Source organism: Lepus europaeus, chromosome 20 (assembly GCF_033115175.1).
Source record: "Lepus europaeus isolate LE1 chromosome 20, mLepTim1.pri, whole genome shotgun sequence".
NCBI lineage: Eukaryota > Metazoa > Chordata > Mammalia > Lagomorpha > Leporidae > Lepus > Lepus europaeus.
In genome coordinates this window covers 44,252,083-44,265,814 of record NC_084846.1, presented here as the reverse complement: position 1 = coordinate 44,265,814, position 13,732 = coordinate 44,252,083, and the positions used below count along the sequence as shown (strand labels likewise).

Below are 13,732 nucleotides of genomic sequence, written 5' to 3'. Positions count from 1 at the left end.
CCAAAAAATCAAATACCTTAGTATAAATTTAACCAAGGATGTCAAAGATCTCCACAGTGAGAATTACAAAACATTAAAGAAATAAATAAGAGAAGACACAAAAAAAAATGGAAAAAGCTTCCATGTTCATGAATTGGAAGAATCAATATCACCAAAAAGTCCATACTTCCAAAAGCAATTTACAGAATCCATGCAATACCAATCAAAACACCAAGGACATTCATCTCAGATGTAGAAAAAAATTATTCTGAAATTCATATGGAAGCACAGGAGACTCTGAATAGCTAAATCAATCTCTTATACAACAAAAACAAAGCTGGAGCCATCACAATACCAAATTTCAAGACATACTACAGGGCAGTTATAATCAAAACAGCTTCTTAGTGGTACAAAAACAGGTGGATAGACCAATAACACAGAATAGAAACTCCAGCAATCATCCCAAGCATCTAAAACCAACTGATCTTTGACAAAGGTATGCAAATCAATCCCTGGAGCAAGGACAGTGTCTTCAACAAATAATGCTTAGAAAACTGGATCTCCACCTGCAGAAATATGAAGCAACACCCCTACCTTACACCTACACAAAATTCCACCCAAAATGGATGAAAGACCTAAGTCTGCAACCCAATACCATCAAATTATTAGAGAACATTGGGGAAATCCTAGAAGATATTGGCATAGACAAAGAGTTCTTGGAAAAGTCCCTAAGGGCACAGGCAATCAAAGCCAAAATTAACAAATGGGATTACATCAAATTGAGAAGCTTCTGCACTGTAAGAGAAATACTCAGCAATGTGAAGAGGCAACCAACAGAATGGGAGAAATTATTTGGAAACTATACAACTGATAAAGGATTAATAGGATTAATAACAAGAATTTATAAAGAGATCAAGAAACTCATCAACAACAAAACAAACTACCCAGTTAAGAAATGGGCAAACAACTTAAACAGGTATTTTTCAAAAGAGGAAGTCCTAATGGCCATCAAGCACATGAAAAAGTGCTCAGGATCCCTAGACATCAGGGAAATGCAAATCAAAACCACAATGAGGTTTCACCTCACCCCCATTAGAATGGTTTTCATACAGAAATTAACAAACAACAAATGCTGGTGATGATGTGGGAAAAAGGTACCCTCATCCACTGTTGGTAGGAATGTAAACTGGTACAGCCACTATGGAAGACAGTTTGGAGATACCTCAAAAACCTGAATATACACCTACTATATGACTCAGCCATCCCACTCCTGGGAATTTACCCAAAGGAAATATAAACAGCATATAAAAATATAATCTGTACCTTCATGTTTATTAGAGCTCAATTACCAATAGCTACAACATGCATTCAATCCACATGTTCATATACACAAACCCCAAATTATATCTAGAAATATCATGATGTTGAAATCTTTACTTAGTATATACTAAGTTGATCTTCTGTATATAAAGATAATTGAAAATGAATATTGATGTGAATAGGATGGGAGATGGGATGGTTGCGGGTGGAAGGGAGCTTATGGGGGAAAAAGCTGCTATAATCCAAAAGTTGTACTTTTGAAAATTATAGTTATTAAATAAAAGTTTTTTTAAATAAAAAAAAGAAATATCATGATGAAGTCAATGAAAACTAATGACAAGGAAAATTTCTCAAAGATAATCAAAATGGGAAAATATCTGAAAAACTGGGGGTTTTTTTGTAAGAAGGAATTGGAATAACATTTAAAACTTTAGTTAGTTATTTTCAATTTACTTGATTGGCAGAGAAATATCTCCATCTGCTCACTACTTCCCAAATGCCCACAATGGCCCAGGGTAGGCCAGGCCAAAGCCAGGAGCCAGAACTCAGTGCAGATCCCCCACATGCATAGCAGGAATCCAAGCATTTGTGCTGTCACCTACTACCTTCCAGAACTGGCAAGAGTAGGAAGCTGGGTCAGAATTGGAGTAGCTTGGGGCTGGCATTGTGATGTAGCAGGTTAAACTGCCACATGCTACAATGGCATCCAATAAGGGTGTCAGTTCATGCCTCAGCTGCTCCTCTTCTGATACAGCTCTTGGCTAAATTGCCTAGGAATACAGTGGAAGGTGGCCAAAGTGTTTGGGACCCTTCCATCCACATGGGAGACTCCAATCAAGCTCCTGGCTTCAGCTTAGCTCAGCACTGGACATTGCAACCAGTTGGGGAGTAAATCAGCAGATGAAAGATCTCTCTGTCTCTCTCCCCACCCCCACTCTTTCTGTAACTTTGCCTTTCAAATAAATAAATAAATCTTAAAAAGAGGAGTAGCTTGAACTCAAATCAGGCACTCCAACATGCGATACGATCATCCCAAGTGGCGACCTAAGCTGCTGCATCAAATACTCACTCCAGAAAAAATTTTCAATGTAGAAGAATTCCAAATAGTTATGTAAATACTCTCCCTTCTAGGAGATGGAACATAACTCCCAGTACATAAGTGTGGGCTGCACATAGTGACTTTCTCCTCAAAAGCACTGGACATGATGTAATGAGAATACTCTCTATCTCTGTGATATTCCTTCACAAACCCATAACCCCAGTTATGGCTAATTATGAGGACAACCTCAGGCAAGTCCCTAGTGGAGAGATATTCTATAAGAAACATCTGATTAATACTCCTCAAAGTTGTCAAGGTCATTTAAAACAATGAAAGTCCAAGAAACCATTACAGTCAAGAGAAGCCTAAAAAGACATGATGTCTAAATTGTAATGTGATGTCCTGGAACAGGAAAGGGACATGGGTAAAAACAAAGGGAATTTAGCTAAAAACAATGTGTCAGCATTGGTTCATTAGTAGTAACAAGTGTGCCATTACCATTACGTTTATTGCAAGGGAAACTGGAGTCAGGGTGTATAGACCTCTCTATACAACCATGGTTACTTCTCTGGAAATTTAAGACTAACTAAAATAAAAGTTTAATTAAGAAAATGCACAGTACTAGCTGAGGAGCGAGAAAGGAACATATCCATGTGAGAGAAGTGGAGAGGAGGGCCGTGCAGGTACTGAGGATATGTGGCCAAGTGTGAGCCAGGCCCGAGAATTAGGAGAGATTCCCAGTCAGGAATATCAGCCAAGGATCCAGAACTAGGCCCCAATGTGAACTTCAATCTATAAAAGCATCATAAGTTCATATAAAAATTCAAATATCCTTATACTACAGACTTGAAATTAACCTTCTGCCTTAGATAATGAATGTGAATTGTGTCATTTGCTTGGGCTCAGAATACTATGCCTATGTATCACTAGATATGCACCCTGAATTTGAGTTGCATGTGCAGTATAAGCTCTGAAATAATACATTAAGATAAAATATGACTTTAAGGCGATGAAATCCATAGGACCAGGCACAGGTAAGTGTGAAAACCGCCCATTAAGAGGTCCTCATAACCCAAGGCACAATTTGGAAGATGAATTCAGTCAAAAATTACAAAGCTTGTCAAGAAGTTCCATTCCATGCCAATCAATATGTGGGTTCAATCAATGGAGATACTTATATTTACTTAGGTGTGCACGGAAGACAATGAGACATCTCTCATACTGATGTGCTTGTTATAAGAAAAAAGTTGTTATTTCTTTCTTCAGCTGTGTGTAGTACATTGTCTAACAACATACTTCACAACAGGAGTTACAGTTTAGAATCACCTAGGAGATTAAAATATCAACACCAAGTCCCATCCCCAGAGTTTCTAGTTAAATTGGCATTGTAATATCACAGCCTATTCTATGTTCAATCATGCTCAAACCAATACAGGCATGCTTCCTGAATACCGACCACATGGCAGGTGCTGTCGTCAGACTGGCAGAAGGAATGACAAAAAGCACAATGAAAGAACTCGGGGGAAGAGGAGACAGGTGTCCATACAACTGCAGTGAATCTCATTTATAGCACCAGTACTTTAACCCTCCCTGTGCCCAATTTGTCTTGTGAATTTTCAGTTCATTCCCCAATGCCTGATGGGCTGACCTTGAAACTTTGTTTAGCATACAGAATTGGCTGGACTTCACAGTGTGCCAGCTCGGAGCCTAGGCCTCAAGAGGCCAGGAGTATTTCTGTTGCACTTTCTCCTTCACTCTGATAGCACACTCAGGCTGGCCTGCAGAAGATGAGAAATTTGGGGAACAGAGAGCAGTCACCCCAACCAACAGCCAGCCATGAAAAAGGTGACTCCAGCCAAGATCACAAGATCAGCTGAGTTGACCCCCCCCTTAGATGCGTTATGAATAAATGCTTATTATTGTAGGCTATACAGGTGCCACTGTTGTACCTGTTCTGCATAATCCAGTGTGATATAGGGCACAGGTGTAATTAGCAGGAAAATAACTCCAAATTTTCAATGGTTTTCCCTGGACCATATTAAAACTGTTTCCTAGGTTTCACAAAGTTCCAGTTTGTTCTGTCTGGGAAACGTGCTGGTGGCAAAGGATGTGAAAGGTGGTGGCAGCTGAAATCTCTTGCCCTTAAATAGCTGTCAGCTCAAAACTATAAACAGTAAATACCATGAAGCCTGTCTTAAACCGATGCCCAAGGGAGCTGCAGAAATTGGATGCCTCCTAGAAATGATCTTTAAGTAAAGGTTGAATACAATAGCCTTGGGGATATTTTCAAACGGTGGCTCAAGACAGAGTTGTTTGCTAGGAAAGCATTGCCAGTCTGGGCTTCCTGGAGTTTGCCTGTTCAGAGACCCATAATGAAAACGAGAGGTTCAATTTCATCGGCTGATCCTACAGAGGCTAGGAAAACCCAATGTGTTTGAAAATGTCCAAGTCAATCCTCTGCTTGTGGGTGCAGTAATCAGACATTAAAAGATAAAAGGCCAAGCAGAAAGCTAAACTTTTTTCCTTGAAGCTTGCCTTCACGCCACTGAGCACCATGCAAAAAGCACCACCTGCCTTAGGTATATGTGACTTGGATGTTGAAAGCTAGCAAAAGCAAGCAGCAGTAGCCTCTCCAAGTTCCCTGCAAGCAGTGGCAAGTGGCTCTGATGTGCAAAGTGCTTACTTTGCTCCTAGAGGTGCACCTGAATGCAAGCAAGATCCTACAACCCTACTAAGAGTGGCTGCCTGATATGGTTTCCCATGAGCTACGATTTCCAAGGCGGAACTGAAATGAGGCTCGCCTGGCACAGACAACACCCATTCTTGCTGTGGTCAGAATCAGAAGGGAAAATGTGGAGAGTCAGACAGAGGTTTTCCATAAACATGGCTCAATCTCAGAGCATTTTGGGGCTGGTTTCCCAGAGGGCGGACATTCCTAGAAGTGGTGCAGACATACAACCCCTCAGAGTAACCGCAAACATTTCTTTTCCTTCTCTGAATAACGTGGCGCTCTGTGGACACTAAGCAGATGCCAGCCGTGTGCAGCCACAGCAGGGAGCATTTGAAACACTTGCAGTGGGGCACTGTCAGGGCTCCTGCTCCAGGGCTTCTTGGTGAGCTCCTTGGTACAGCCCCTGCCAAGCTGCACCATTCAGGGTTCTCTCCCACTCCAAAAATATGCTGCCACCTAACCATGAGCTTGCCTTATCCTTGAAACTGCTGCCACGTGGTTGAACAGCATTTTCAAATTCTTTCCCTAGAGGCTCCACTTTCACCTGGATCTTTATTGTCTCACATTTTTAAAGACTCAACAGGTGTGAGGATCTTGTGCTCTGCCGTGCTTTGGTTGTAGTGGGTTAAGTTGCTGCTTGGACATGTGCATTCCACATCTTAGTGCCTGGGGTAGAGTTCCACCCCTACTTCTGATGCACCTTCCTGCTAACAGGTTTGGAAAACTGCAGGTGATGGCTCAAGTACTTGAGTCCCTGGCACCCACATGAGAGACTAGAACGGAGTGCCTAGTTATGGATTCAGCCTGCTCTAGCCTTGGCTGTTGCTGGTATTTGAGAAGTGCACCAGTGGATGGAAAATCAACCCCTCTCTCTCTTTCTCCCTCTCTCTCTCTCCCACCCCCTTCAAATAAATATAAATAAGCTTTTTAAAAAATCACATTACATCATGCTAACAGTCCCTGAAGTGAAATTTGCTTATTTAACATTAAAACACCCAAGATGTTATACAAAAGACTCTATTTCATCACATTCCTAATCAGTGGATTTCATGGCCTGTGTTAACTACAGCATCTTCAGAAAGGACCTGGCAGATCTGGACCTGAAGAGAGAAGGAGGCACGCCCTAATGAGCACAGACTCTAAGTCTGCCCAGACGTGAGGCTGACTCTACCCTCCTAGCTCTTAAATGTTTCATGCCTCATTTTCTCATCTATGAAATGTGAATATTCATAGTGCCTGTTTTACAGGTCTTTTGTTTTAAAAGACATAACCCGTATTAACTGCTTAACTCAATGCTTGCCACATCCTACATATTCAGTGTTAGTTACCTATTATTATAATTATTGTTTCTATAAATATTCATATTGCTACTATTTTACCTTTTTAGTCAGCTCATAATTGGTGGGTGCCATAAAACTTTTTTAGAAGTACTTTAAAACATGTTGTTACATGGAAAAGCCCCTTTGTTTTTTTTTGGTAAATAGAAGAGAAATGGACAAAGACAAAATGACAAATTCAAGCAAAGAGACCATATAAAAGAGAGAGAGAGAGAGAGAGAGAGAGAGAGAGGATTTGAAAAATGTTGTATTAATATGTTTTCAAAGTTTTTCTTCGGACTCCCTAAACTGCATAAAATTCAGCCTTCACAAACCTTAATATGCTCCTGCACACAAGTAAAACAGAAACAGAAGTTTCCAGAAGTTAACAAAATCCACATATTTCATTAGAAAACAGTTGTAGACTGGGATGGGCATTTGTTGTATTAGAAAAGACATCACTTGGAACACTCACATCCGGATCCCTGCCTTTCACATTATCCAGAGACCTGGATTGAGTTCCTGGCATCAACCTGGCCCAGCTTCAGCTGTTGCAGGCATTGGGGAGTGTACCAGCTGATGGGGAATTTCTTTCTCTCTCTCTATCTCTCCCTTTCACATAAATTACATAAATTTTTAAAACTTAAAAGTTGAATAAATCAGGTAATTAGAAAAGAAGGATAACTATCAGCTGTATTGTGATTTTGTGTGCACACAATTATAGCAGTGTATGGAAAAATTATACAATGTAAATATTATACAAAAGGCTAGTGGAAAGAATACCAATTGTCAGTTTTTATGGATGACATCATTTTCTCTTTAGACTACTCAAGATATTCAATTAAAAAATAGAATTATTATAATGTTTTACCATATAAAAATAAATCTATTGAAAAGCAATGCTTCATATATGATATCTCTAACATTGTAGACAATAAAACAAACAAAAATATTTTATTCACAGTCATGTAAAAATAACTCCCCAGAAACCCCCTAGACTTGGTTCATGTTCCCTCCATGGTAGGACTTTCCCTGACGTGCTCTCCTGCAGTACCCTTCCCCGCTGCCCCACTCTGTTAGGGCATCCGAACTGCAATCATTCACTTGCCTGTTGCTTTTACCATTACCTTCTCCAGCCTCCTACCCCCAGCACACACACTACGGGAGCTCCTCATGAACAGGAGGTGTGTTTATGCTTTAGTCATCTTAGCACCACCTCTCTACCTAGAGTGGCTGGTTGACAGATGCTCAACACATGCTTATATTTAATTCATTAAACAATTATTTGCGCATTACAGGAATGGAAACAACCATCTCTTTTAGGTCGATGTCTTTGCCTTTATCTTACCTTCTGCCTATTCTCATTGTGTGAACTTTTTCTTTTTCATGATGTAATATGGAGAGTCTCCAAAATGTTCATGGAAAACCTGTATTATGAAAAAAATACCAAAGAATTTTAAAAATACATTTATCTTTTAATTTTATTTTCCATAACTTTTTGAAGCCCCCTTACATTTTTTTTTCTTTTTTTCTTTTATTGACAGGCAGAGTGGACAGTGAGAGAGAGAGAGACAGAGAGGAAGGTCTTCCTTTACCACTGGTTCACCTTCCAATGACCGCTGCGGCCAGCGCACTGCAGCCGGCACACCACGCTGATCCGAAGCAAGGAGCCAGGTGCTTCTCCTGGTCTCCCATGCGGGTACAGAGCCCAAGGACTTAGGCCATCCTCCACTGCACTCCCAGGCCACAGCAGAGAGCTGGACTGGAAGAGGAGCAACTGGGACAGAATCCGGTGCCCCGACCAGGACTGGAACCTGGTGTGCTGGTGCCACAGGCAGAGGATTAGCCTATTGAGCCGCGGCGCCGGCCACCCCCTTACATTTTTACAAATTAAAAAGCATCTTCCTTTTAACTCATGAGGGCATAGACTCTTAGATAAAATCGAAATTATGGCCTTATTTCTTGAGAAATATGAACTGTGAAGAATCAGTTAAGGAATCAGCAGTATCACCATCTGATAAGGCAGGAATCTCAAAATCTCATGTACTGCTGGGGAGCAGGGCTCATTCCACCTGCCAAGGAATGACCTGGAGTCCTGTCTCCCATATCCCAAGATTCCATCTCCCGTATCTCCCAGATCACCCAGGGGAAGGGCTGCTCCCAGAACCCAGACTGCCTGACTCCCAAACCTCAAGTGTATATCCCCTGCCCTCCAGGCCACTCCCACACTCATTCCAAGGAAGGCAGAGGGAAAAGGGAAACAAGACTCCTCTTCTGGAGCAGAACACAAGAGCATTCAGGTTGATATCTGTGGACAGGACTTGTATGCCTGCTGGTCTTCTGCCCACAGTCCACCTGCTTCAGTGACCCTTAGCAGTATCTTTCCCAGGCTTGGGCTCAAAAGACACCCATGACTGTTGTCTTAGTTGCTTACAGAGGGAGGGATGTATGTAAATAAGTTAACTATACCTAAGCAAAAGGGATCAGGCATTTTAGAAGATAATACCATCATCTCAAAAACAAATTCTTATTTCTGATGTGGGTACTTGGACCCCAACGGATTTGTTGGTTTTGTTAAGGTAGGCAGGTTGCGCGAACTCATCTCCATAATTTACAAGGTACCAAAAAAACTGCTGGAAATCATATTGTCTCCACTTTGTAGAGTAGAAATAGTCTTGCTCAGGGCACTGAGTCTAGACATTGATTATTAGTTGCTGAGCTAGATGTCTCCATTGTCCACTTAATTTAACAAATTAAAACTTGTTTCCTACATGGACAAGGAATAGGGCACTGGGGTCAAGTCTTCCTTCATAAATCAGTGAATGGAAAATTGTAATACATGTTCTTTTCCCCTAAGCTAATGTTTTACATTTTTGCCAAGAGCGTTATCCCATAATAAATACACAATTAAATTTTTTAAAACTTAGGGAGAATAATTCAGCCCCTGGCAGTCATTTATTTAATATGTTCAAGGGACTCATAAATCCATTTTGACTATAATATTTTGAGAACCAGTCTAGTTATTTCCATTAATTCTGTGATTCCCTATAAGCATTCAGAATACATATTTTAACCAGATCACAGCAGCTATTTAATATGTGATGGGTCACATAGTGACAAAATGAATAGCTTGTGGGTTTTATTTTATTTTAAAAATTTATTTATTTATTTATTTGAAAGAGCTACAGAGAGAGAGGGAGAGATAGAGAAAGAAGCTCATGAGTTTTAAGCTCTATAAAATATCACCTCTCATCTACCTGTTGACTCTAAATAAAAAATTCCTTGCGAATATTGTAAGGGCCTAATAACGTTTGCATGAAGTCACAAAACATATTGGAAGCAAGTCCAGTGAGGTCAAAGTATATGCTTGTAAGACCAAACTTCACAACAAGATCATCTGAGAGCTCTTGACTGAAGGGAGACTGGGGTTGAAGGACACAGGTGGATACTGGTATACTGTAGGTCATGCACGGGTTTGTCACGTGAGTACCAAGAAGAGTTTGGCAGTGTGGGGTTCAGGGCTTGTGGCCATGCTCCTTGCTGTCTCTGAGGGGTGAAGCAAGAGAGGTCTTCAGGTGCGTTTGCCCACTGTTCCACCCCTCACTCCCAATACACCACAACTGGCCCAGTGACTACTCGAAAAAGCCCCAGAGAACAGTTACAATTGGCAAAAATTTTTCAAGCTAAAGGAAATCTTGATGGATTTTTTCTTTTATATGTTATATCATAGAGAGAACCAGGAGATGATAACTATGTCTTGAAAGCCAGGACTTAGCTGTGTTTTCCCTAAGGCAAGTAATTATGAAGAGAGCATAGCCTTTTTATTGTTCTAAATCCAATGCAGCAGATGCCCCTACCATGACCTCTGGAAGCTGCGCCAGCTGAGGCTCAGCGTGGCAAGTCCTGTGAATCCTCCCATTGTCAGAACTCTGCCTGTCCCTCAGTCCCTCTCCCATTCCTTGGCCTTGACCCTTCTGCATACATACACACTGTCAAAACTGCTTCTTAGCACAGATCCAACCACTGACCAGGAAGCTTGTCCCACCAAAGAAACCAACATTTTGTCTGCATTCCTTTGCAGTGAAAAAGTTTCAAACCTTTTTTAGGAAGAAAGAAGTTGTATCACATCCAAACATATATACTAGTCTAGATAGAAAGATCCCAGGCACTTGCCACCCAGTGCCTTGCCAGGACTTTCTATAGTGCTTCCCTTGTATTTTGTTCTCCATTTGTATCTGTGTTTGACATAAATGTTTGCATAATCCCTTAATGTTACTACCAAATAAGTATGTGAGAAATATATTTAAGACTTCTGCTATTATCTGCTTCATGTATAAAGCATGGTTGTGTGTGTATTATGTGAGCTTACATCTATATTAGATAAAGCCTTAAAAGGCATATAAAGCTCAAAAATGTACCGTTTGGAGATGCATGCGTGCTTGAGAAATGGCTCATGCAAAAGCACACATTGTTGCGGGAATCCGTCTGGCAGAAGCACATAGGACCCCAGAAAACTGAGTAAATGAGGATTGCTATTTCCTGCATTCCCACCCCAAGTATGTTCAGGGTGCTCTTACTACCCTATCAGTCTCACGCTGTTGTTTGAAAGACTTCAATAAAGGATTTTCCTGTGGGGAATGTCAATGTGCAAGGGAAAAGAAACATTCAGTAGTTCTTATAGAATTTAAAGGGAGGCCAGCGCCATGGCTCAATAGGCTAATCCTCCGCCTGTGGCGCCGGCACACTGGGTTCTAGTCCCAGGCACCAGATTCTATCCCGGTTGCCCCTCTTCTAGTCCGGCTCTCTGCTATGGCCCGGGAGTGCAGTGGAGGATGGCCCAAGTGCTTGGGCCCTGCACCCACATGGGAGACCAGGAGAAGCACCTGGCTCCTGGCTTCAGATCAGCGCGGTGTGCCAGCCGCAGCGCGCCGGCCGCAGCAGCCATTGGAGGGTGAACCAACGGCAAAAGGAAGACCTTTCTCTCTGTCTCTCTCTCTCACTGTCCACTCTGCCTGTCCAAAAAAAAAAAAAAAAAATTAAAGGGAAAATAGGAGAACAAGATGGTACATCACACTATTGTGGTTTACAGAGGCAAAAAGAGGTAGGATTCTAACTCAGTAAGTATCTTAGTCTGCCTTCTGTATATATTAACAAAATGCTTCAGAGACCAAGTAACTTACTAAGAATAGAAACTTATTTGGCTCATGGTTCCGGAGCATGGTGCTAACACCTTCTTAGCTTCTGGCGAGAACCTTCTTGCTGCATCATACATGGCCACAGGCCTCACACACATGTGAGACACAGCAAGCATGTTAGCCCAGGTCTCTGCCACTTCTTATAATGTCATTAATGCCACTATGGGGACCCCATCCCCATGACCTCATCTACCTGGAATTACCTCCAAAAGACAGTACCTCCAAATACTAATAACAAGAATTTAAGTGATCAACACACACACTTTTAAGGGATACAATAAGAATTTAGATAAGTCTGTAATCAAAGGAACCAGAAGGTGTTTGGAAGCATGGCCTCAAGAGCACCATGGGAATATCTTCTCTTATGAAGTCTATAGTTAAAGAGTAGATGCAGAAAGATGAAAAGACTAGGAAGCCCAAAAAGCAGGGAGCTGCGGAAACTAAACAAGATATGTTTGAAATAAAAACAGATAACCAGGGGCCGGCACTGTGGGGCCAACATCCCATTCGGGCGTCAGTTCAAGTCCCGGCTGCTCCACTTCCTATCCAGCTCTCTGCTATGGCCTGTAAAAGCAGCAGAGGATGGCCCAAGACCTTGGGCCCCTGCACCCACATGGGAGACCCAGGGACACTCCTGGTTCCTGGTTTCAGATCAGCTCAGCTTCAGCCATTGTGGTCATTCGGGGAGTGAACCAGCAGATGGAAGACCTCTCCCTCTGTCTCTACCTCTCTCTGTGACTCTTTCAAATAAATAAAATAAACCTTAAAAGAAAACCAAGATAACTGAACACAACAGCGTAAAGGCACAGTAATATGAAAGCAAGTGCTTATTTTGATTCACGAAGCATGGCATATAGATGACTCAGTCTGGTTTAATTCATCATATCATAAGAAGCAGGTGATCAATCAACCTCTACTCTGAGTTTTCATCTTGTCCAACTAGTGCCCAATAGAAGGGTGGAATGCCTACATGTCTGTCTAGAAGTATGTTGGAATTTAAAGGGAAAACAGCAAAAGACGTAAAAAAGAAAGGCCAGAAGACTAGGGAGGACACTTTGACTGTTAAGTCACTCGGTTGGTGGAGATGTAGATACACTGGGTCAAAGAAAATAAGGAATTCTCCCTTTCCCTGATATTGTTGACTATAACCCTTCCTTTGTAAAACTCTTAGTAGAAGAATACACAGTTTCTGTTAAGTAGGAAAAAATAATCTCAAGAGATCTAGTATATAATCTGGTTACCATTGTTAATAACAAAGCATTGCATTCTTGAAAATTGCTAAGATGGTAGATTTTAAGGGTTCTCACCATAAAAAAAGGCAACTGTGTGAGGTTATGCATATATTATTTAACTTGACACCATCCTTCAACAAAGTGTATGTATTTCAAAACATTATGCTTATTACAAATATGTAGTTTATTTTGTATACTTACAAATAATTAATTACAACTTCTTTTGGTCTGTGAGTTCCCTTTTCTCTGGGTAACGCTACCTTTCATGCAGTGTCCCTCACTTTATGTTATGGGTTCCATCACCTTGCCTGAGACTTGTGTTTTAGTTTTCTCCAGAGCTCACTGCCTGGAGAAAGGCTTGCCTGCTACTACTCTTTTCACTCTGTATGTTCTTCCTGTTTACTTGCTGAAAATTCTGTATGACTCCATATTACCCATAGGATTAAAAACTAAACTCTTTTGGAAAAAATTTAAGACCCTTCAACATGCAGGTCCTTCCTATGATTTTCCTTCCCCTTATCTCTACCTACACCTCTAGACTCACCCCAAAATTTAACAGTCAAACTACATGATTCAGTAGACATTTTTCTTCTTTCAAAATCCTATCTTCTCACTTGACAAATACATTGGCCAGGACTAGACACATACTTTGAAGGGCTCAGTATAAAATGGAAATATGGGACCCTTGTTAAAAATGCTTGGAGAATTTCAAAATGACAAGATTAGAACATTCAGCTAAGCACAGGGCATTCTGAGAGTGAGACTTGTGTGATTTTGCATATCCATGCAGCTGTCTGTGTCTTCAGCAAAATTATCTCTATCTTTAAAGCTGCTCCCATTCTCTCCCTAAGAGATCTAAATTTGTTCTCTATACCCACTAGACTCCAGAGATACTTGGTGAGTATGTACCTTCACTAAGT

The 13,732-nt window shown here is 41.1% G+C and overlaps 1 long non-coding RNA gene across 1 annotated transcript in view; it reads right to left on the bottom strand.

The window, feature by feature from the left end:
• The window catches only part of LOC133750085 (uncharacterized), a 469,371-nt gene that overhangs the window by 220,125 nt on the left and 235,514 nt on the right, over positions 1-13,732 (bottom strand). Inside the window, exon 3 of the long non-coding RNA XR_009864640.1 lies at positions 7,734-7,812. This is a non-coding gene — a long non-coding RNA (uncharacterized LOC133750085). The remainder of the gene's footprint in view (positions 1-7,733; positions 7,813-13,732) is intronic.